A 21,447-nucleotide genomic window follows, 5' to 3' on the forward strand; every position below is an offset into this window, starting at 1 on the left:
TAGAGATGACAAAGAAGGCCAAGAAATGGTCAGACAGGGTACTTCCTGTACAGAATCTTCTCAGGTTTTGGCCTGCCAAATGAGTTCTGTTATACTCACAGACACCATTCAAACAGTTTTAGAAACTTTGGAGTGTTTTCTATCCAAAGCTAATAATTATATGCATATTCTAGTTTCTGGGCAGGAGTAATAATCAGATTAAATCGGGTACGTTTTTTATCCAGCCGTGAAAATACTGCCCACTAGCCATAACAGGTTAATTAAACTTTTGCTTATATTAACTGTAACTCAGGAAAAACTTTTCAATTGTTGCGAGTTGCGTATATATTTTTGTCCAGTATAGTAAAGAATGGCTAATTCTGAGAAAGTGTTAAAACTTCTTAGGGCTAGGGGGCAGTATCCTGAATTTCTGCCTGACTGACTTGCCCATAGTAAACTTCCTGTTACTCAGGCCCAGAAGCTAGGAAATGCATATAATTGGTAGAATTTGATAGAAAACACTTTGAAGTTTCTAAACTGTTAAAATAATGTCTGTGAGTATAACAGAATTGATATGGCAGGCGAAAACCCAGAGGAAAATCCACCCAGAAATCCTTTGTTTTTGGAAGTAACAGGCCTTTCCAATGCAAGTCTATGGGCCTACATATAAAAATTCCTCCCAGATTGCAGTACCTATGTATTCCACTAGATGTCAACAGTCTTTATACAGAGTTTCAGGCTTGTTTCTTGAAAAACGAACAAGTAATAGTCGTTTTTTCCAAGGGAGCTCAACAGGAAAGTAGGCTTTTGGTGCGCGTGAATGAGGGCGTGCTCTTTGTTATTTTCCTTTCTCATTGAACACCGTTCTTTCCGTCTGAAATATTATCGTTTATTTACATACCTGCGGGTACCTGTGGATTGAAGAGAAACATTGTTTGACTTGTTTGGACCAAGTTTACCGGTAGCATTTTGGATTCCTTTGTATGCATGTTGAAGGAGTGGATTACTGAAATCAATGGCGCCAACTCAATTGACTTTTTTGGACATAAAGAAGGACTTTATCGAACAAATCAAACATTCGTTGCGTAGCTGGGACCCTTGCGATTGCAAGCAGAGGAAGATCTTCAAAGGTAAGTGATTTATTTAATCGCTATTTGCGATTTTGTAAAGCCTGTATTGGTTGAAAAAAATATTTGGATGTGGGGAGCTGTCCTCAGATAATCACATGGTATGCTTTCGCCGTAAAGCCTTTTGGAAATCTGACAACGCAGTTGGATTAACAAGACGTTAAGCTTTTAAATGATATAAGACACTTGTATGTTCATGAATGTTTAATATTGTGATGTTGACATTTGAATTTGGCGCTCTCCAATTTCACCGGATGTTGTCGGAAGAGGGAATTACTGTCCTGCCTGAGGGTCACATAGACCTGGGAGAGTTTGTCATTAAATGTATAACAAAGGATGACAAGGAATCTGCTTTTACTGCAGGAGCCAGACTGGGTAACCTGCATGTTTGGTTACTTAGGTGTGTCTCTTTTTTTACTCTCTGATGGGTGTGTTCTTTATAGCGTTCCAATTCTTCTTACAGAGGTGTATGGCTCCATAGCTCAGTGGTTAGAGCACTGGTCTTGTAAACCAGGGGTCGTGAGTTCAATTCTCACTGGGGCCTTGATTTTGACTCTACCCTCTGAGACATTCATCTGAAACTTTACACAGGGTGGGACTTACCATTTCTCTCGCTCTATACAGCAGAAAGTTCTAAATGTGACAACAAAGTGACGATATTGCGCTGCACAAATAATTATCTGCTGTACTACTACTGTAAGAGACATTGCCAAACAAACTGAGGATACGATTCCACGTTTGCCGATTCTGTCCTGGGCCGCCAATCATGACTAAAAAAGAGCTGAAACTAGAGACAGGAGTAGCAGAAGTCATGAAAACCAGTGATGCATGTTGAAGGAATAATATCATTACCTTAACCTCTTACATCTAGATGTTCCGCTAGCGGAACACCTGCTCCAATATCCAATGATGGGCGTGGCGCGAAATACAAATTCCTCTAAAATCCGAAAACTTCCATTTTTCAAACATATGACAATTTTACAGCATTTAAAAGACAAGACTCTCGTTAATCTAACCACACTGTCCGATTTCAAAAAGGCTTTACAGCGAAAGCAAAACATTAGATTATGTCAGCAGAGTACCCAGCCAGAAATAATCAGACTACCCATTTTTCAAGCTAGCATATAATGTCACAAAAAACAAAACCACAACTAAATGCAGCACTAACCTTTGATGATCTTCATCAGATGACAACCCTAGGACATTATGTTATACAATGCATGCATGTTTTGTTCAATCAAGTTCATATTTATATCAAAAACCAGCTTTTTTACATTAGCATGTGACGTTCAGAACTAGCATACCCCCCGCAAACCTCCGGTGAATTTACTAAATTACTCACGATAAACGTTCACAAAAAACATAACAATTATTTAAAGAATTATAGATACAGAACTCCTCTATGCACTCGATATGTCCGATTTTAAAATAGCTTTTCGGTGAAAGCCCATTTTACAATATTCTCAGTAGATAGCCCGGCATCACAGGGCTAGCTATTTAGACACCCACCAAGTTTAGCACTCACCAAAATCAGATTTACTATTAGAAAAGTTTGATTACCTTTGATGTTCTTCATCAGAATGCACTCCCAGGACTTCTACTTCAATAACAAATGTTGGTTTGGTCCAAAATAATCCATAGTTATGTCCAACAGCGGCGTTTTGTTCGTGCGTTCTAGACACTATCCGAATGGTAAATAAGGGTCGTGCCCATGGCGCATTTCGTGACAAAAGATTTCTAAATATTTCATTACCGTACTTCGAAGCATGTCAACCGCTGTTTAAAATCAATTTTTATGCCATTTTTCTCGTAAAAAATCGATAATATTCCGACCGGGAATCTGCGTTTCGGTAAACAGAGGGAAAAACAGAAAGACGGGGGCGGCCAGTGCACGCGCCTAAGCCCACTGTCCCCTGATCGGCCACTTGACAAACGCGATAATGTGTTTCAGCCAGGGCTTTGAATTACGTCATTCAGCTTTTTCCCGGGCTCTGAGAGCCCATTGGAGCCGTAGGAAGTGTCACGTAACAGCAGAGATCCTTTGTAATGGATAGAGATGACAAAGAAGGCCAAGAAATGGTCAGACAGGGTACTTCCTGTACAGAATCTTCTCAGGTTTTGGCCTGCCAAATGAGTTCTGTTATACTCACAGACACCATTCAAACAGTTTTAGAAACTTTGGAGTGTTTTCTATCCAAAGCTAATAATTATATGCATATTCTAGTTTCTGGGCAGGAGTAATAATCAGATTAAATCGGGTACGTTTTTTATCCAGCCGTGAAAATACTGCCCACTAGCCATAACAGGTTAAACTTTTGCTTATATTAACTGTAACTCAGGAAAAACTTTTCAATTGTTGCGAGTTGCGTATATATTTTTGTCCAGTATAGTAAAGAATGGCTAATTCTGAGAAAGTGTTAAAACTTCTTAGGGCTAGGGGGCAGTATCCTGAATTTCTGCCTGACTGACTTGCCCATAGTAAACTTCCTGTTACTCAGGCCCAGAAGCTAGGAAATGCATATAATTGGTAGAATTTGATAGAAAACACTTTGAAGTTTCTAAACTGTTAAAATAATGTCTGTGAGTATAACAGAATTGATATGGCAGGCGAAAACCCAGAGGAAAATCCACCCAGAAATCCTTTGTTTTTGGAAGTAACAGGCCTTTCCAATGCAAGTCTATGGGCCTACATATAAAAATTCCTCCCAGATTGCAGTACCTATGTATTCCACTAGATGTCAACAGTCTTTATACAGAGTTTCAGGCTTGTTTCTTGAAAAACGAACAAGTAATAGTCGTTTTTTCCAAGGGAGCTCAACAGGAAAGTAGGCTTTTGGTGCGCGTGAATGAGGGCGTGCTCTTTGTTATTTTCCTTTCTCATTGAACACCGTTCTTTCCGTCTGAAATATTATCGTTTATTTACATACCTGCGGGTACCTGTGGATTGAAGAGAAACATTGTTTGACTTGTTTGGACCAAGTTTACCGGTAGCATTTTGGATTCCTTTGTATGCATGTTGAAGGAGTGGATTACTGAAATCAATGGCGCCAACTCAATTGACTTTTTTGGACATAAAGAAGGACTTTATCGAACAAATCAAACATTCGTTGCGTAGCTGGGACCCTTGCGATTGCAAGCAGAGGAAGATCTTCAAAGGTAAGTGATTTATTTAATCGCTATTTGCGATTTTGTAAAGCCTGTATTGGTTGAAAAAAATATTTGGATGTGGGGAGCTGTCCTCAGATAATCACATGGTATGCTTTCGCCGTAAAGCCTTTTGGAAATCTGACAACGCAGTTGGATTAACAAGACGTTAAGCTTTTAAATGATATAAGACACTTGTATGTTCATGAATGTTTAATATTGTGATGTTGACATTTGAATTTGGCGCTCTCCAATTTCACCGGATGTTGTCGGAAGAGGGAATTACTGTCCTGCCTGAGGGTCACATAGACCTGGGAGAGTTTGTCATTAAATGTATAACAAAGGATGACAAGGAATCTGCTTTTACTGCAGGAGCCAGACTGGGTAACCTGCATGTTTGGTTACTTAGGTGTGTCTCTTTTTTTACTCTCTGATGGGTGTGTTCTTTATAGCGTTCCAATTCTTCTTACAGAGGTGTATGGCTCCATAGCTCAGTGGTTAGAGCACTGGTCTTGTAAACCAGGGGTCGTGAGTTCAATTCTCACTGGGGCCTTGATTTTGACTCTACCCTCTGAGACATTCATCTGAAACTTTACACAGGGTGGGACTTACCATTTCTCTCGCTCTATACAGCAGAAAGTTCTAAATGTGACAACAAAGTGACGATATTGCGCTGCACAAATAATTATCTGCTGTACTACTACTGTAAGAGACATTGCCAAACAAACTGAGGATACGATTCCACGTTTGCCGATTCTGTCCTGGGCCGCCAATCATGACTAAAAAAGAGCTGAAACTAGAGACAGGAGTAGCAGAAGTCATGAAAACCAGTGATGCATGTTGAAGGAATAATATCATTACCTTAACCTCTTACATCTAGATGTTCCGCTAGCGGAACACCTGCTCCAATATCCAATGATGGGCGTGGCGCGAAATACAAATTCCTCTAAAATCCGAAAACATATGACAATTTTACAGCATTTAAAAGACAAGACTCTCGTTAATCTAACCACACTGTCCGATTTCAAAAAGGCTTTACAGCGAAAGCAAAACATTAGATTATGTCAGCAGAGTACCCAGCCAGAAATAATCAGACTACCCATTTTTCAAGCTAGCATATAATGTCACAAAAAACAAAACCACAACTAAATGCAGCACTAACCTTTGATGATCTTCATCAGATGACAACCCTAGGACATTATGTTATACAATGCATGCATGTTTTGTTCAATCAAGTTCATATTTATATCAAAAAACAGCTTTTTTACATTAGCATGTGACGTTCAGAACTAGCATACCCCCCGCAAACCTCCGGTGAATTTACTAAATTACTCACGATAAACGTTCACAAAAAACATAACAATTATTTAAAGAATTATAGATACAGAACTCCTCTATGCACTCGATATGTCCGATTTTAAAATAGCTTTTCGGTGAAAGCCCATTTTACAATATTCTCAGTAGATAGCCCGGCATCACAGGGCTAGCTATTTAGACACCCACCAAGTTTAGCACTCACCAAAATCAGATTTACTATTAGAAAAGTTTGATTACCTTTGATGTTCTTCATCAGAATGCACTCCCAGGACTTCTACTTCAATAACAAATGTTGGTTTGGTCCAAAATAATCCATAGTTATGTCCAACAGCGGCGTTTTGTTCGTGCGTTCTAGACACTATCCGAATGGTAAATAAGGGTCGTGCCCATGGCGCATTTCGTGACAAAAGATTTCTAAATATTTCATTACCGTACTTCGAAGCATGTCAACCGCTGTTTAAAATCAATTTTTATGCCATTTTTCTCGTAAAAAATCGATAATATTCCGACCGGGAATCTGCGTTTCGGTAAACAGAGGGAAAAACAGAAAGACGGGGGCGGCCAGTGCACGCGCCTAAGCCCACTGTCCCCTGATCGGCCACTTGACAAACGCGATAATGTGTTTCAGCCAGGGCTTTGAATTACGTCATTCAGCTTTTTCCCGGGCTCTGAGAGCCCATTGGAGCCGTAGGAAGTGTCACGTAACAGCAGAGATCCTTTGTAATGGATAGAGATGACAAAGAAGGCCAAGAAATGGTCAGACAGGGTACTTCCTGTACAGAATCTTCTCAGGTTTTGGCCTGCCAAATGAGTTCTGTTATACTCACAGACACCATTCAAACAGTTTTAGAAACTTTGGAGTGTTTTCTATCCAAAGCTAATAATTATATGCATATTCTAGTTTCTGGGCAGGAGTAATAATCAGATTAAATCGGGTACGTTTTTTATCCAGCCGTGAAAATACTGCCCACTAGCCATAACAGGTTAATTAAACTTTTGCTTATATTAACTGTAACTCAGGAAAAACTTTTCAATTGTTGCGAGTTGCGTATATATTTTTGTCCAGTATAGTAAAGAATGGCTAATTCTGAGAAAGTGTTAAAACTTCTTAGGGCTAGGGGGCAGTATCCTGAATTTCTGCCTGACTGACTTGCCCATAGTAAACTTCCTGTTACTCAGGCCCAGAAGCTAGGAAATGCATATAATTGGTAGAATTTGATAGAAAACACTTTGAAGTTTCTAAACTGTTAAAATAATGTCTGTGAGTATAACAGAATTGATATGGCAGGCGAAAACCCAGAGGAAAATCCACCCAGAAATCCTTTGTTTTTGGAAGTAACAGGCCTTTCCAATGCAAGTCTATGGGCCTACATATAAAAATTCCTCCCAGATTGCAGTACCTATGTATTCCACTAGATGTCAACAGTCTTTATACAGAGTTTCAGGCTTGTTTCTTGAAAAACGAACAAGTAATAGTCGTTTTTTCCAAGGGAGCTCAACAGGAAAGTAGGCTTTTGGTGCGCGTGAATGAGGGCGTGCTCTTTGTTATTTTCCTTTCTCATTGAACACCGTTCTTTCCGTCTGAAATATTATCGTTTATTTACATACCTGCGGGTACCTGTGGATTGAAGAGAAACATTGTTTGACTTGTTTGGACCAAGTTTACCGGTAGCATTTTGGATTCCTTTGTATGCATGTTGAAGGAGTGGATTACTGAAATCAATGGCGCCAACTCAATTGACTTTTTTGGACATAAAGAAGGACTTTATCGAACAAATCAAACATTCGTTGCGTAGCTGGGACCCTTGCGATTGCAAGCAGAGGAAGATCTTCAAAGGTAAGTGATTTATTTAATCGCTATTTGCGATTTTGTAAAGCCTGTATTGGTTGAAAAAAATATTTGGATGTGGGGAGCTGTCCTCAGATAATCACATGGTATGCTTTCGCCGTAAAGCCTTTTGGAAATCTGACAACGCAGTTGGATTAACAAGACGTTAAGCTTTTAAATGATATAAGACACTTGTATGTTCATGAATGTTTAATATTGTGATGTTGACATTTGAATTTGGCGCTCTCCAATTTCACCGGATGTTGTCGGAAGAGGGAATTACTGTCCTGCCTGAGGGTCACATAGACCTGGGAGAGTTTGTCATTAAATGTATAACAAAGGATGACAAGGAATCTGCTTTTACTGCAGGAGCCAGACTGGGTAACCTGCATGTTTGGTTACTTAGGTGTGTCTCTTTTTTTACTCTCTGATGGGTGTGTTCTTTATAGCGTTCCAATTCTTCTTACAGAGGTGTATGGCTCCATAGCTCAGTGGTTAGAGCACTGGTCTTGTAAACCAGGGGTCGTGAGTTCAATTCTCACTGGGGCCTTGATTTTGACTCTACCCTCTGAGACATTCATCTGAAACTTTACACAGGGTGGGACTTACCATTTCTCTCGCTCTATACAGCAGAAAGTTCTAAATGTGACAACAAAGTGACGATATTGCGCTGCACAAATAATTATCTGCTGTACTACTACTGTAAGAGACATTGCCAAACAAACTGAGGATACGATTCCACGTTTGCCGATTCTGTCCTGGGCCGCCAATCATGACTAAAAAAGAGCTGAAACTAGAGACAGGAGTAGCAGAAGTCATGAAAACCAGTGATGCATGTTGAAGGAATAATATCATTACCTTAACCTCTTACATCTAGATGTTCCGCTAGCGGAACACCTGCTCCAATATCCAATGATGGGCGTGGCGCGAAATACAAATTCCTCTAAAATCCGAAAACATATGACAATTTTACAGCATTTAAAAGACAAGACTCTCGTTAATCTAACCACACTGTCCGATTTCAAAAAGGCTTTACAGCGAAAGCAAAACATTAGATTATGTCAGCAGAGTACCCAGCCAGAAATAATCAGACTACCCATTTTTCAAGCTAGCATATAATGTCACAAAAAACAAAACCACAACTAAATGCAGCACTAACCTTTGATGATCTTCATCAGATGACAACCCTAGGACATTATGTTATACAATGCATGCATGTTTTGTTCAATCAAGTTCATATTTATATCAAAAAACAGCTTTTTTACATTAGCATGTGACGTTCAGAACTAGCATACCCCCCGCAAACCTCCGGTGAATTTACTAAATTACTCACGATAAACGTTCACAAAAAACATAACAATTATTTAAAGAATTATAGATACAGAACTCCTCTATGCACTCGATATGTCCGATTTTAAAATAGCTTTTCGGTGAAAGCCCATTTTACAATATTCTCAGTAGATAGCCCGGCATCACAGGGCTAGCTATTTAGACACCCACCAAGTTTAGCACTCACCAAAATCAGATTTACTATTAGAAAAGTTTGATTACCTTTGATGTTCTTCATCAGAATGCACTCCCAGGACTTCTACTTCAATAACAAATGTTGGTTTGGTCCAAAATAATCCATAGTTATGTCCAACAGCGGCGTTTTGTTCGTGCGTTCTAGACACTATCCGAATGGTAAATAAGGGTCGTGCCCATGGCGCATTTCGTGACAAAAGATTTCTAAATATTTCATTACCGTACTTCGAAGCATGTCAACCGCTGTTTAAAATCAATTTTTATGCCATTTTTCTCGTAAAAAATCGATAATATTCCGACCGGGAATCTGCGTTTCGGTAAACAGAGGGAAAAACAGAAAGACGGGGGCGGCCAGTGCACGCGCCTAAGCCCACTGTCCCCTGATCGGCCACTTGACAAACGCGATAATGTGTTTCAGCCAGGGCTTTGAATTACGTCATTCAGCTTTTTCCCGGGCTCTGAGAGCCCATTGGAGCCGTAGGAAGTGTCACGTAACAGCAGAGATCCTTTGTAATGGATAGAGATGACAAAGAAGGCCAAGAAATGGTCAGACAGGGTACTTCCTGTACAGAATCTTCTCAGGTTTTGGCCTGCCAAATGAGTTCTGTTATACTCACAGACACCATTCAAACAGTTTTAGAAACTTTGGAGTGTTTTCTATCCAAAGCTAATAATTATATGCATATTCTAGTTTCTGGGCAGGAGTAATAATCAGATTAAATCGGGTACGTTTTTTATCCAGCCGTGAAAATACTGCCCACTAGCCATAACAGGTTAATTAAACTTTTGCTTATATTAACTGTAACTCAGGAAAAACTTTTCAATTGTTGCGAGTTGCGTATATATTTTTGTCCAGTATAGTAAAGAATGGCTAATTCTGAGAAAGTGTTAAAACTTCTTAGGGCTAGGGGGCAGTATCCTGAATTTCTGCCTGACTGACTTGCCCATAGTAAACTTCCTGTTACTCAGGCCCAGAAGCTAGGAAATGCATATAATTGGTAGAATTTGATAGAAAACACTTTGAAGTTTCTAAACTGTTAAAATAATGTCTGTGAGTATAACAGAATTGATATGGCAGGCGAAAACCCAGAGGAAAATCCACCCAGAAATCCTTTGTTTTTGGAAGTAACAGGCCTTTCCAATGCAAGTCTATGGGCCTACATATAAAAATTCCTCCCAGATTGCAGTACCTATGTATTCCACTAGATGTCAACAGTCTTTATACAGAGTTTCAGGCTTGTTTCTTGAAAAACGAACAAGTAATAGTCGTTTTTTCCAAGGGAGCTCAACAGGAAAGTAGGCTTTTGGTGCGCGTGAATGAGGGCGTGCTCTTTGTTATTTTCCTTTCTCATTGAACACCGTTCTTTCCGTCTGAAATATTATCGTTTATTTACATACCTGCGGGTACCTGTGGATTGAAGAGAAACATTGTTTGACTTGTTTGGACCAAGTTTACCGGTAGCATTTTGGATTCCTTTGTATGCATGTTGAAGGAGTGGATTACTGAAATCAATGGCGCCAACTCAATTGACTTTTTTGGACATAAAGAAGGACTTTATCGAACAAATCAAACATTCGTTGCGTAGCTGGGACCCTTGCGATTGCAAGCAGAGGAAGATCTTCAAAGGTAAGTGATTTATTTAATCGCTATTTGCGATTTTGTAAAGCCTGTATTGGTTGAAAAAAATATTTGGATGTGGGGAGCTGTCCTCAGATAATCACATGGTATGCTTTCGCCGTAAAGCCTTTTGGAAATCTGACAACGCAGTTGGATTAACAAGACGTTAAGCTTTTAAATGATATAAGACACTTGTATGTTCATGAATGTTTAATATTGTGATGTTGACATTTGAATTTGGCGCTCTCCAATTTCACCGGATGTTGTCGGAAGAGGGAATTACTGTCCTGCCTGAGGGTCACATAGACCTGGGAGAGTTTGTCATTAAATGTATAACAAAGGATGACAAGGAATCTGCTTTTACTGCAGGAGCCAGACTGGGTAACCTGCATGTTTGGTTACTTAGGTGTGTCTCCTTTTTTTACTCTCTGATGGGTGTGTTCTTTATAGCGTTCCAATTCTTCTTACAGAGGTGTATGGCTCCATAGCTCAGTGGTTAGAGCACTGGTCTTGTAAACCAGGGGTCGTGAGTTCAATTCTCACTGGGGCCTTGATTTTGACTCTACCCTCTGAGACATTCATCTGAAACTTTACACAGGGTGGGACTTACCATTTCTCTCGCTCTATACAGCAGAAAGTTCTAAATGTGACAACAAAGTGACGATATTGCGCTGCACAAATAATTATCTGCTGTACTACTACTGTAAGAGACATTGCCAAACAAACTGAGGATACGATTCCACGTTTGCCGATTCTGTCCTGGGCCGCCAATCATGACTAAAAAAGAGCTGAAACTAGAGACAGGAGTAGCAGAAGTCATGAAAACCAGTGATGCATGTTGAAGGAATAATATCATTACCTTAACCTCTTACATCTAGATGTTCCGCTAGCGGAACACCTGCTCCAATATCCAATGATGGGCGTGGCGCGAAATACAAATTCCTCTAAAATCCGAAAACTTCCTTTTTCAAACATATGACAATTTTACAGCATTTAAAAGACAAGACTCTCGTTAATCTAACCACACTGTCCGATTTCAAAAAGGCTTTACAGCGAAAGCAAAACATTAGATTATGTCAGCAGAGTACCCAGCCAGAAATAATCAGACTACCCATTTTTCAAGCTAGCATATAATGTCACAAAAAACAAAACCACAACTAAATGCAGCACTAACCTTTGATGATCTTCATCAGATGACAACCCTAGGACATTATGTTATACAATGCATGCATGTTTTGTTCAATCAAGTTCATATTTATATCAAAAAACAGCTTTTTTACATTAGCATGTGACGTTCAGAACTAGCATACCCCCCGCAAACCTCCGGTGAATTTACTAAATTACTCACGATAAACGTTCACAAAAAACATAACAATTATTTAAAGAATTATAGATACAGAACTCCTCTATGCACTCGATATGTCCGATTTTAAAATAGCTTTTCGGTGAAAGCCCATTTTACAATATTCTCAGTAGATAGCCCGGCATCACAGGGCTAGCTATTTAGACACCCACCAAGTTTAGCACTCACCAAAATCAGATTTACTATTAGAAAAGTTTGATTACCTTTGATGTTCTTCATCAGAATGCACTCCCAGGACTTCTACTTCAATAACAAATGTTGGTTTGGTCCAAAATAATCCATAGTTATGTCCAACAGCGGCGTTTTGTTCGTGCGTTCTAGACACTATCCGAATGGTAAATAAGGGTCGTGCCCATGGCGCATTTCGTGACAAAAGATTTCTAAATATTTCATTACCGTACTTCGAAGCATGTCAACCGCTGTTTAAAATCAATTTTTATGCCATTTTTCTCGTAAAAAATCGATAATATTCCGACCGGGAATCTGCGTTTCGGTAAACAGAGGGAAAAACAGAAAGACGGGGGCGGCCAGTGCACGCGCCTAAGCCCACTGTCCCCTGATCGGCCACTTGACAAACGCGATAATGTGTTTCAGCCAGGGCTTTGAATTACGTCATTCAGCTTTTTCCCGGGCTCTGAGAGCCCATTGGAGCCGTAGGAAGTGTCACGTAACAGCAGAGATCCTTTGTAATGGATAGAGATGACAAAGAAGGCCAAGAAATGGTCAGACAGGGTACTTCCTGTACAGAATCTTCTCAGGTTTTGGCCTGCCAAATGAGTTCTGTTATACTCACAGACACCATTCAAACAGTTTTAGAAACTTTGGAGTGTTTTCTATCCAAAGCTAATAATTATATGCATATTCTAGTTTCTGGGCAGGAGTAATAATCAGATTAAATCGGGTACGTTTTTTATCCAGCCGTGAAAATACTGCCCACTAGCCATAACAGGTTAATTAAACTTTTGCTTATATTAACTGTAACTCAGGAAAAACTTTTCAATTGTTGCGAGTTGCGTATATATTTTTGTCCAGTATAGTAAAGAATGGCTAATTCTGAGAAAGTGTTAAAACTTCTTAGGGCTAGGGGGCAGTATCCTGAATTTCTGCCTGACTGACTTGCCCATAGTAAACTTCCTGTTACTCAGGCCCAGAAGCTAGGAAATGCATATAATTGGTAGAATTTGATAGAAAACACTTTGAAGTTTCTAAACTGTTAAAATAATGTCTGTGAGTATAACAGAATTGATATGGCATGCGAAAACCCAGAGGAAAATCCACCCAGAAATCCTTTGTTTTTGGAAGTAACAGGCCTTTCCAATGCAAGTCTATGGGCCTACATATAAAAATTCCTCCCAGATTGCAGTACCTATGTATTCCACTAGATGTCAACAGTCTTTATACAGAGTTTCAGGCTTGTTTCTTGAAAAACGAACAAGTAATAGTCGTTTTTTCCAAGGGAGCTCAACAGGAAAGTAGGCTTTTGGTGCGCGTGAATGAGGGCGTGCTCTTTGTTATTTTCCTTTCTCATTGAACACCGTTCTTTCCGTCTGAAATATTATCGTTTATTTACATACCTGCGGGTACCTGTGGATTGAAGAGAAACATTGTTTGACTTGTTTGGACCAAGTTTACCGGTAGCATTTTGGATTCCTTTGTATGCATGTTGAAGGAGTGGATTACTGAAATCAATGGCGCCAACTCAATTGACTTTTTTGGACATAAAGAAGGACTTTATCGAACAAATCAAACATTCGTTGCGTAGCTGGGACCCTTGCGATTGCAAGCAGAGGAAGATCTTCAAAGGTAAGTGATTTATTTAATCGCTATTTGCGATTTTGTAAAGCCTGTATTGGTTGAAAAAAATATTTGGATGTGGGGAGCTGTCCTCAGATAATCACATGGTATGCTTTCGCCGTAAAGCCTTTTGGAAATCTGACAACGCAGTTGGATTAACAAGACGTTAAGCTTTTAAATGATATAAGACACTTGTATGTTCATGAATGTTTAATATTGTGATGTTGACATTTGAATTTGGCGCTCTCCAATTTCACCGGATGTTGTCGGAAGAGGGAATTACTGTCCTGCCTGAGGGTCACATAGACCTGGGAGAGTTTGTCATTAAATGTATAACAAAGGATGACAAGGAATCTGCTTTTACTGCAGGAGCCAGACTGGGTAACCTGCATGTTTGGTTACTTAGGTGTGTCTCTTTTTTTACTCTCTGATGGGTGTGTTCTTTATAGCGTTCCAATTCTTCTTACAGAGGTGTATGGCTCCATAGCTCAGTGGTTAGAGCACTGGTCTTGTAAACCAGGGGTCGTGAGTTCAATTCTCACTGCGGCCTTGATTTTGACTCTACCCTCTGAGACATTCATCTGAAACTTTACACAGGGTGGGACTTACCATTTCTCTCGCTCTATACAGCAGAAAGTTCTAAATGTGACAACAAAGTGACGATATTGCGCTGCACAAATAATTATCTGCTGTACTACTACTGTAAGAGACATTGCCAAACAAACTGAGGATACGATTCCACCTTTGCCGATTCTGTCCTGGGCCGCCAATCATGACTAAAAAAGAGCTGAAACTAGAGACAGGAGTAGCAGAAGTCATGAAAACCAGTGATGCATGTTGAAGGAATAATATCATTACCTTAACCTCTTACATCTAGATGTTCCGCTAGCGGAACACCTGCTCCAATATCCAATGATGGGCGTGGCGCGAAATACAAATTCCTCTAAAATCCGAAAACATATGACAATTTTACAGCATTTAAAAGACAAGACTCTCGTTAATCTAACCACACTGTCCGATTTCAAAAAGGCTTTACAGCGAAAGCAAAACATTAGATTATGTCAGCAGAGTACCCAGCCAGAAATAATCAGACTACCCATTTTTCAAGCTAGCATATAATGTCACAAAAAACAAAACCACAACTAAATGCAGCACTAACCTTTGATGATCTTCATCAGATGACAACCCTAGGACATTATGTTATACAATGCATGCATGTTTTGTTCAATCAAGTTCATATTTATATCAAAAAACAGCTTTTTTACATTAGCATGTGACGTTCAGAACTAGCATACCCCCCGCAAACCTCCGGTGAATTTACTAAATTACTCACGATAAACGTTCACAAAAAACATAACAATTATTTAAAGAATTATAGATACAGAACTCCTCTATGCACTCGATATGTCCGATTTTAAAATAGCTTTTCGGTGAAAGCCCATTTTACAATATTCTCAGTAGATAGCCCGGCATCACAGGGCTAGCTATTTAGACACCCACCAAGTTTAGCACTCACCAAAATCAGATTTACTATTAGAAAAGTTTGATTACCTTTGATGTTCTTCATCAGAATGCACTCCCAGGACTTCTACTTCAATAACAAATGTTGGTTTGGTCCAAAATAATCCATAGTTATGTCCAACAGCGGCGTTTTGTTCGTGCGTTCTAGACACTATCCGAATGGTAAATAAGGGTCGTGCCCATGGCGCATTTCGTGACAAAAGATTTCTAAATATTTCATTACCGTACTTCGAAGCATGTCAACCGCTGTTTAAAATCAATTTTTATGACATTTTTCTCGTAAAAAATCGATAATATTCCGACCGGGAATCTGCGTTTCGGTAAACAGAGGGAAAAACAGAAAGACGGGGGCAGCCAGTGCACGCGCCTAAGCCCACTGTCCCCTGATCGGCCACTTGACAAACGCGATAATGTGTTTCAGCCAGGGCTTTGAATTACGTCATTCAGCTTTTTCCCGGGCTCTGAGAGCCCATTGGAGCCGTAGGAAGTGTCACGTAACAGCAGAGATCCTTTGTAATGGATAGAGATGACAAAGAAGGCCAAGAAATGGTCAGACAGGGTACTTCCTGTACAGAATCTTCTCAGGTTTTGGCCTGCCAAATGAGTTCTGTTATACTCACAGACACCATTCAAACAGTTTTAGAAACTTTGGAGTGTTTTCTATCCAAAGCTAATAATTATATGCATATTCTAGTTTCTGGGCAGGAGTAATAATCAGATTAAATCGGGTACGTTTTTTATCCAGCCGTGAAAATACTGCCCACTAGCCATAACAGGTTAATTAAACTTTTGCTTATATTAACTGTAACTCAGGAAAAACTTTTCAATTGTTGCGAGTTGCGTATATATTTTTGTCCAGTATAGTAAAGAATGGCTAATTCTGAGAAAGTGTTAAAACTTCTTAGGGCTAGGGGGCAGTATCCTGAATTTCTGCCTGACTGACTTGCCCATAGTAAACTTCCTGTTACTCAGGCCCAGAAGCTAGGAAATGCATATAATTGGTAGAATTTGATAGAAAACACTTTGAAGTTTCTAAACTGTTAAAATAATGTCTGTGAGTATAACAGAATTGATATGGCAGGCAAAAACCCAGAGGAAAATCCACCCAGAAATCCTTTGTTTTTGGAAGTAACAGGCCTTTCCAATGCAAGTCTATGGGCCTACATATAAAAATTCCTCCCAGATTGCAGTACCTATGTATTCCACTAGATGTCAACAGTCTTTATAAAGAGTTTCAGGCTTGTTTCTTGAAAAACGAACAAGTAATAGTCGTTTTTTCCAAGGGAGCTCAACAGGAAAGTAGGCTTTTGGTGCGCGTGAATGAGGGCGTGCTCTTTGTTATTTTCCTTTCTCATTGAACACCGTTCTTTCCGTCTGAAATATTATCGTTTATTTACATACCTGCGGGTACCTGTGGATTGAAGAGAAACATTGTTTGACTTGTTTGGACCAAGTTTACCGGTAGCATTTTGGATTCCTTTGTATGCATGTTGAAGGAGTGGATTACTGAAATCAATGGCGCCAACTCAATTGACTTTTTTGGACATAAAGAAGGACTTTATCGAACAAATCAAACATTCGTTGCGTAGCTGGGACCCTTGCGATTGCAAGCAGAGGAAGATCTTCAAAGGTAAGTGATTTATTTAATCGCTATTTGCGATTTTGTAAAGCCTGTATTGGTTGAAAAAAATATTTGGATGTGGGGAGCTGTCCTCAGATAATCACATGGTATGCTTTCGCCGTAAAGCCTTTTGGAAATCTGACAACGCAGTTGGATTAACAAGACGTTAAGCTTTTAAATGATATAAGACACTTGTATGTTCATGAATGTTTAATATTGTGATGTTGACATTTGAATTTGGCGCTCTCCAATTTCACCGGATGTTGTCGGAAGAGGGAATTACTGTCCTGCCTGAGGGTCACATAGACCTGGGAGAGTTTGTCATTAAATGTATAACAAAGGATGACAAGGAATCTGCTTTTACTGCAGGAGCCAGACTGGGTAACCTGCATGTTTGGTTACTTAGGTGTGTCTCTTTTTTTACTCTCTGATGGGTGTGTTCTTTATAGCGTTCCAATTCTTCTTACAGAGGTGTATGGCTCCATAGCTCAGTGGTTAGAGCACTGGTCTTGTAAACCAGGGGTCGTGAGTTCAATTCTCACTGGGGCCTTGATTTTGACTCTACCCTCTGAGACATTCATCTGAAACTTTACACAGGGTGGGACTTACCATTTCTCTCGCTCTATACAGCAGAAAGTTCTAAATGTGACAACAAAGTGACGATATTGCGCTGCACAAATAATTATCTGCTGTACTACTACTGTAAGAGACATTGCCAAACAAACTGAGGATACGATTCCACGTTTGCCGATTCTGTCCTGGGCCGCCAATCATGACTAAAAAAGAGCTGAAACTAGAGACAGGAGTAGCAGAAGTCATGAAAACCAGTGATGCATGTTGAAGGAATAATATCATTACCTTAACCTCTTACATCTAGATGTTCCGCTAGCGGAACACCTGCTCCAATATCCAATGATGGGCGTGGCGCGAAATACAAATTCCTCTAAAATCCGAAAACATATGACAATTTTACAGCATTTAAAAGACAAGACTCTCGTTAATCTAACCACACTGTCCGATTTCAAAAAGGCTTTACAGCGAAAGCAAAACATTAGATTATGTCAGCAGAGTACCCAGCCAGAAATAATCAGACTACCCATTTTTCAAGCTAGCATATAATGTCACAAAAAACAAAACCACAACTAAATGCAGCACTAACCTTTGATGATCTTCATCAGATGACAACCCTAGGACATTATGTTATACAATGCATGCATGTTTTGTTCAATCAAGTTCATATTTATATCAAAAAACAGCTTTTTTACATTAGCATGTGACGTTCAGAACTAGCATACCCCCCGCAAACCTCCGGTGAATTTACTAAATTACTCACGATAAACGTTCACAAAAAACATAACAATTATTTAAAGAATTATAGATACAGAACTCCTCTATGCACTCGATATGTCCGATTTTAAAATAGCTTTTCGGTGAAAGCCCATTTTACAATATTCTCAGTAGATAGCCCGGCATCACAGGGCTAGCTATTTAGACACCCACCAAGTTTAGCACTCACCAAAATCAGATTTACTATTAGAAAAGTTTGATTACCTTTGATGTTCTTCATCAGAATGCACTCCCAGGACTTCTACTTCAATAACAAATGTTGGTTTGGTCCAAAATAATCCATAGTTATGTCCAACAGCGGCGTTTTGTTCGTGCGTTCTAGACACTATCCGAATGGTAAATAAGGGTCGTGCCCATGGCGCATTTCGTGACAAAAGATTTCTAAATATTTCATTACCGTACTTCGAAGCATGTCAACCGCTGTTTAAAATCAATTTTTATGACATTTTTCTCGTAAAAAATCGATAATATTCCGACCGGGAATCTGCGTTTCGGTAAACAGAGGGAAAAACAGAAAGACGGGGGCAGCCAGTGCACGCGCCTAAGCCCACTGTCCCCTGATCGGCCACTTGACAAACGCGATAATGTGTTTCAGCCAGGGCTTTGAATTACGTCATTCAGCTTTTTCCCGGGCTCTGAGAGCCCATTGGAGCCGTAGGAAGTGTCACGTAACAGCAGAGATCCTTTGTAATGGATAGAGATGACAAAGAAGGCCAAGAAATGGTCAGACAGGGTACTTCCTGTACAGAATCTTCTCAGGTTTTGGCCTGCCAAATGAGTTCTGTTATACTCACAGACACCATTCAAACAGTTTTAGAAACTTTGGAGTGTTTTCTATCCAAAGCTAATAATTATATGCATATTCTAGTTTCTGGGCAGGAGTAATAATCAGATTAAATCGGGTACGTTTTTTATCCAGCCGTGAAAATACTGCCCACTAGCCATAACAGGTTAATTAAACTTTTGCTTATATTAACTGTAACTCAGGAAAAACTTTTCAATTGTTGCGAGTTGCGTATATATTTTTGTCCAGTATAGTAAAGAATGGCTAATTCTGAGAAAGTGTTAAAACTTCTTAGGGCTAGGGGGCAGTATCCTGAATTTCTGCCTGACTGACTTGCCCATAGTAAACTTCCTGTTACTCAGGCCCAGAAGCTAGGAAATGCATATAATTGGTAGAATTTGATAGAAAACACTTTGAAGTTTCTAAACTGTTAAAATAATGTCTGTGAGTATAACAGAATTGATATGGCAGGCGAAAACCCAGAGGAAAATCCACCCAGAAATCCTTTGTTTTTGGAAGTAACAGGCCTTTCCAATGCAAGTCTATGGGCCTACATATAAAAATTCCTCCCAGATTGCAGTACCTATGTATTCCACTAGATGTCAACAGTCTTTATAAAGAGTTTCAGGCTTGTTTCTTGAAAAACGAACAAGTAATAGTCGTTTTTTCCAAGGGAGCTCAACAGGAAAGTAGGCTTTTGGTGCGCGTGAATGAGGGCGTGCTCTTTGTTATTTTCCTTTCTCATTGAACACCGTTCTTTCCGTCTGAAATATTATCGTTTATTTACATACCTGCGGGTACCTGTGGATTGAAGAGAAACATTGTTTGACTTGTTTGGACCAAGTTTACCGGTAGCATTTTGGATTCCTTTGTATGCATGTTGAAGGAGTGGATTACTGAAATCAATGGCGCCAACTCAATTGACTTTTTTGGACATAAAGAAGGACTTTATCGAACAAATCAAACATTCGTTGCGTAGCTGGGACCCTTGCGATTGCAAGCAGAGGAAGATCTTCAAAGGTAAGTGATTTATTTAATCGCTATTTGCGATTTTCTAAAGCCTGTATTGGTTGAAAAAAATATTTGGATGTGGGGAGCTGTCCTCAGATAATCACATGGTATGCTTTCGCCGTAAAGCCTTTTGGAAATCTGACAACGCAGTTGGATTAACAAGACGTTAAGCTTTTAAATGATATAAGACACTTGTATGTTCATGAATGTTTAATATTGTGATGTTGACATTTGAATTTGGCGCTCTCCAATTTCACCGGATGTTGTCGGAAGAGGGAATTACTGTCCTGCCTGAGGGTCACATAGACCTGGGAGAGTTTGTCATTAAATGTATAACAAAGGATGACAAGGAATCTGCTTTTACTGCAGGAGCCAGACTGGGTAACCTGCATGTTTGGTTACTTAGGTGTGTCTCTTTTTTTACTCTCTGATGGGTGTGTTCTTTATAGCGTTCCAATTCTTCTTACAGAGGTGTATGGCTCCATAGCTCAGTGGTTAGAGCACTAGTCTTGTAAACCAGGGGTCGTGAGTTCAATTCTCACTGGGGCCTTGATTTTGACTCTACCCTCTGAGACATTCATCTGAAACTTTACACAGGGTGGGACTTACCATTTCTCTCGCTCTATACAGCAGAAAGTTCTAAATGTGACAACAAAGTGACGATATTGCGCTGCACAAATAATTATCTGCTGTACTACTACTGTAAGAGACATTGCCAAACAAACTGAGGATACGATTCCACGTTTGCCGATTCTGTCCTGGGCCGCCAATCATGACTAAAAAAGAGCTGAAACTAGAGACAGGAGTAGCAGAAGTCATGAAAACCAGTGATGCATGTTGAAGGAATAATATCATTACCTTAACCTCTTACATCTAGATGTTCCGCTAGCGGAACACCTGCTCCAATATCCAATGATGGGCGTGGCGCGAAATACAAATTCCTCTAAAATCCGAAAACTTCCATTTTTCAAACATATGACAATTTTACAGCATTTAAAAGACAAGACTCTCGTTAATCTAACCACACTGTCCGATTTCAAAAAGGCTTTACAGCGAAAGCAAAACATTAGATTATGTCAGCAGAGTACCCAGCCAGAAATAATCAGACTACCCATTTTTCAAGCTAGCATATAATGTCACAAAAAACAAAACCACAACTAAATGCAGCACTAACCTTTGATGATCTTCATCAGATGACAACCCTAGGACATTATGTTATACAATGCATGCATGTTTTGTTCAATCAAGTTCATATTTATATCAAAAAACAGCTTTTTTACATTAGCATGTGACGTTCAGAACTAGCATACCCCCCGCAAACCTCCGGTGAATTTACTAAATTACTCACGATAAACGTTCACAAAAAACATAACAATTATTTAAAGAATTATAGATACAGAACTCCTCTATGCACTCGATATGTCCGATTTTAAAATAGCTTTTCGGTGAAAGCCCATTTTACAATATTC

General features: G+C 39.5%; 7 non-coding genes across 7 annotated transcripts; all 7 read left to right on the plus strand.

Annotated features, from left to right (window-relative positions):
• Positions 1-1,577: 1,577 nt before the first annotated feature.
• Positions 1,578-1,650, plus strand: trnat-ugu (transfer RNA threonine (anticodon UGU)). The gene has a single exon. It is a non-coding gene; the product is annotated as a tRNA-Thr (tRNA).
• A 3,080-nt stretch (positions 1,651-4,730) lies between these two features.
• Positions 4,731-4,803, plus strand: trnat-ugu (transfer RNA threonine (anticodon UGU)). Its single transcript has one exon. It is a non-coding gene; the product is annotated as a tRNA-Thr (tRNA).
• A 3,069-nt stretch (positions 4,804-7,872) lies between these two features.
• trnat-ugu (transfer RNA threonine (anticodon UGU)) lies at positions 7,873-7,945 on the plus strand. Its single transcript has one exon. It is a non-coding gene; the product is annotated as a tRNA-Thr (tRNA).
• Positions 7,946-11,015: 3,070 nt separating this feature from the next.
• On the plus strand, positions 11,016-11,088 carry trnat-ugu (transfer RNA threonine (anticodon UGU)). Its single transcript has one exon. It is a non-coding gene; the product is annotated as a tRNA-Thr (tRNA).
• A 3,083-nt stretch (positions 11,089-14,171) lies between these two features.
• On the plus strand, positions 14,172-14,244 carry trnat-ugu (transfer RNA threonine (anticodon UGU)). The gene has a single exon. It is a non-coding gene; the product is annotated as a tRNA-Thr (tRNA).
• A 3,069-nt stretch (positions 14,245-17,313) lies between these two features.
• On the plus strand, positions 17,314-17,386 carry trnat-ugu (transfer RNA threonine (anticodon UGU)). Its single transcript has one exon. It is a non-coding gene; the product is annotated as a tRNA-Thr (tRNA).
• Positions 17,387-20,455: 3,069 nt separating this feature from the next.
• trnat-ugu (transfer RNA threonine (anticodon UGU)) lies at positions 20,456-20,528 on the plus strand. The gene has a single exon. It is a non-coding gene; the product is annotated as a tRNA-Thr (tRNA).
• The last annotated feature ends 919 nt before the right edge of the window (positions 20,529-21,447 follow it).

This window comes from Salmo salar, chromosome 05 (assembly GCF_965601325.2).
Source record: "Salmo salar chromosome 05, fSalSal1, whole genome shotgun sequence".
Classification (NCBI taxonomy): domain Eukaryota; kingdom Metazoa; phylum Chordata; class Actinopteri; order Salmoniformes; family Salmonidae; genus Salmo; species Salmo salar.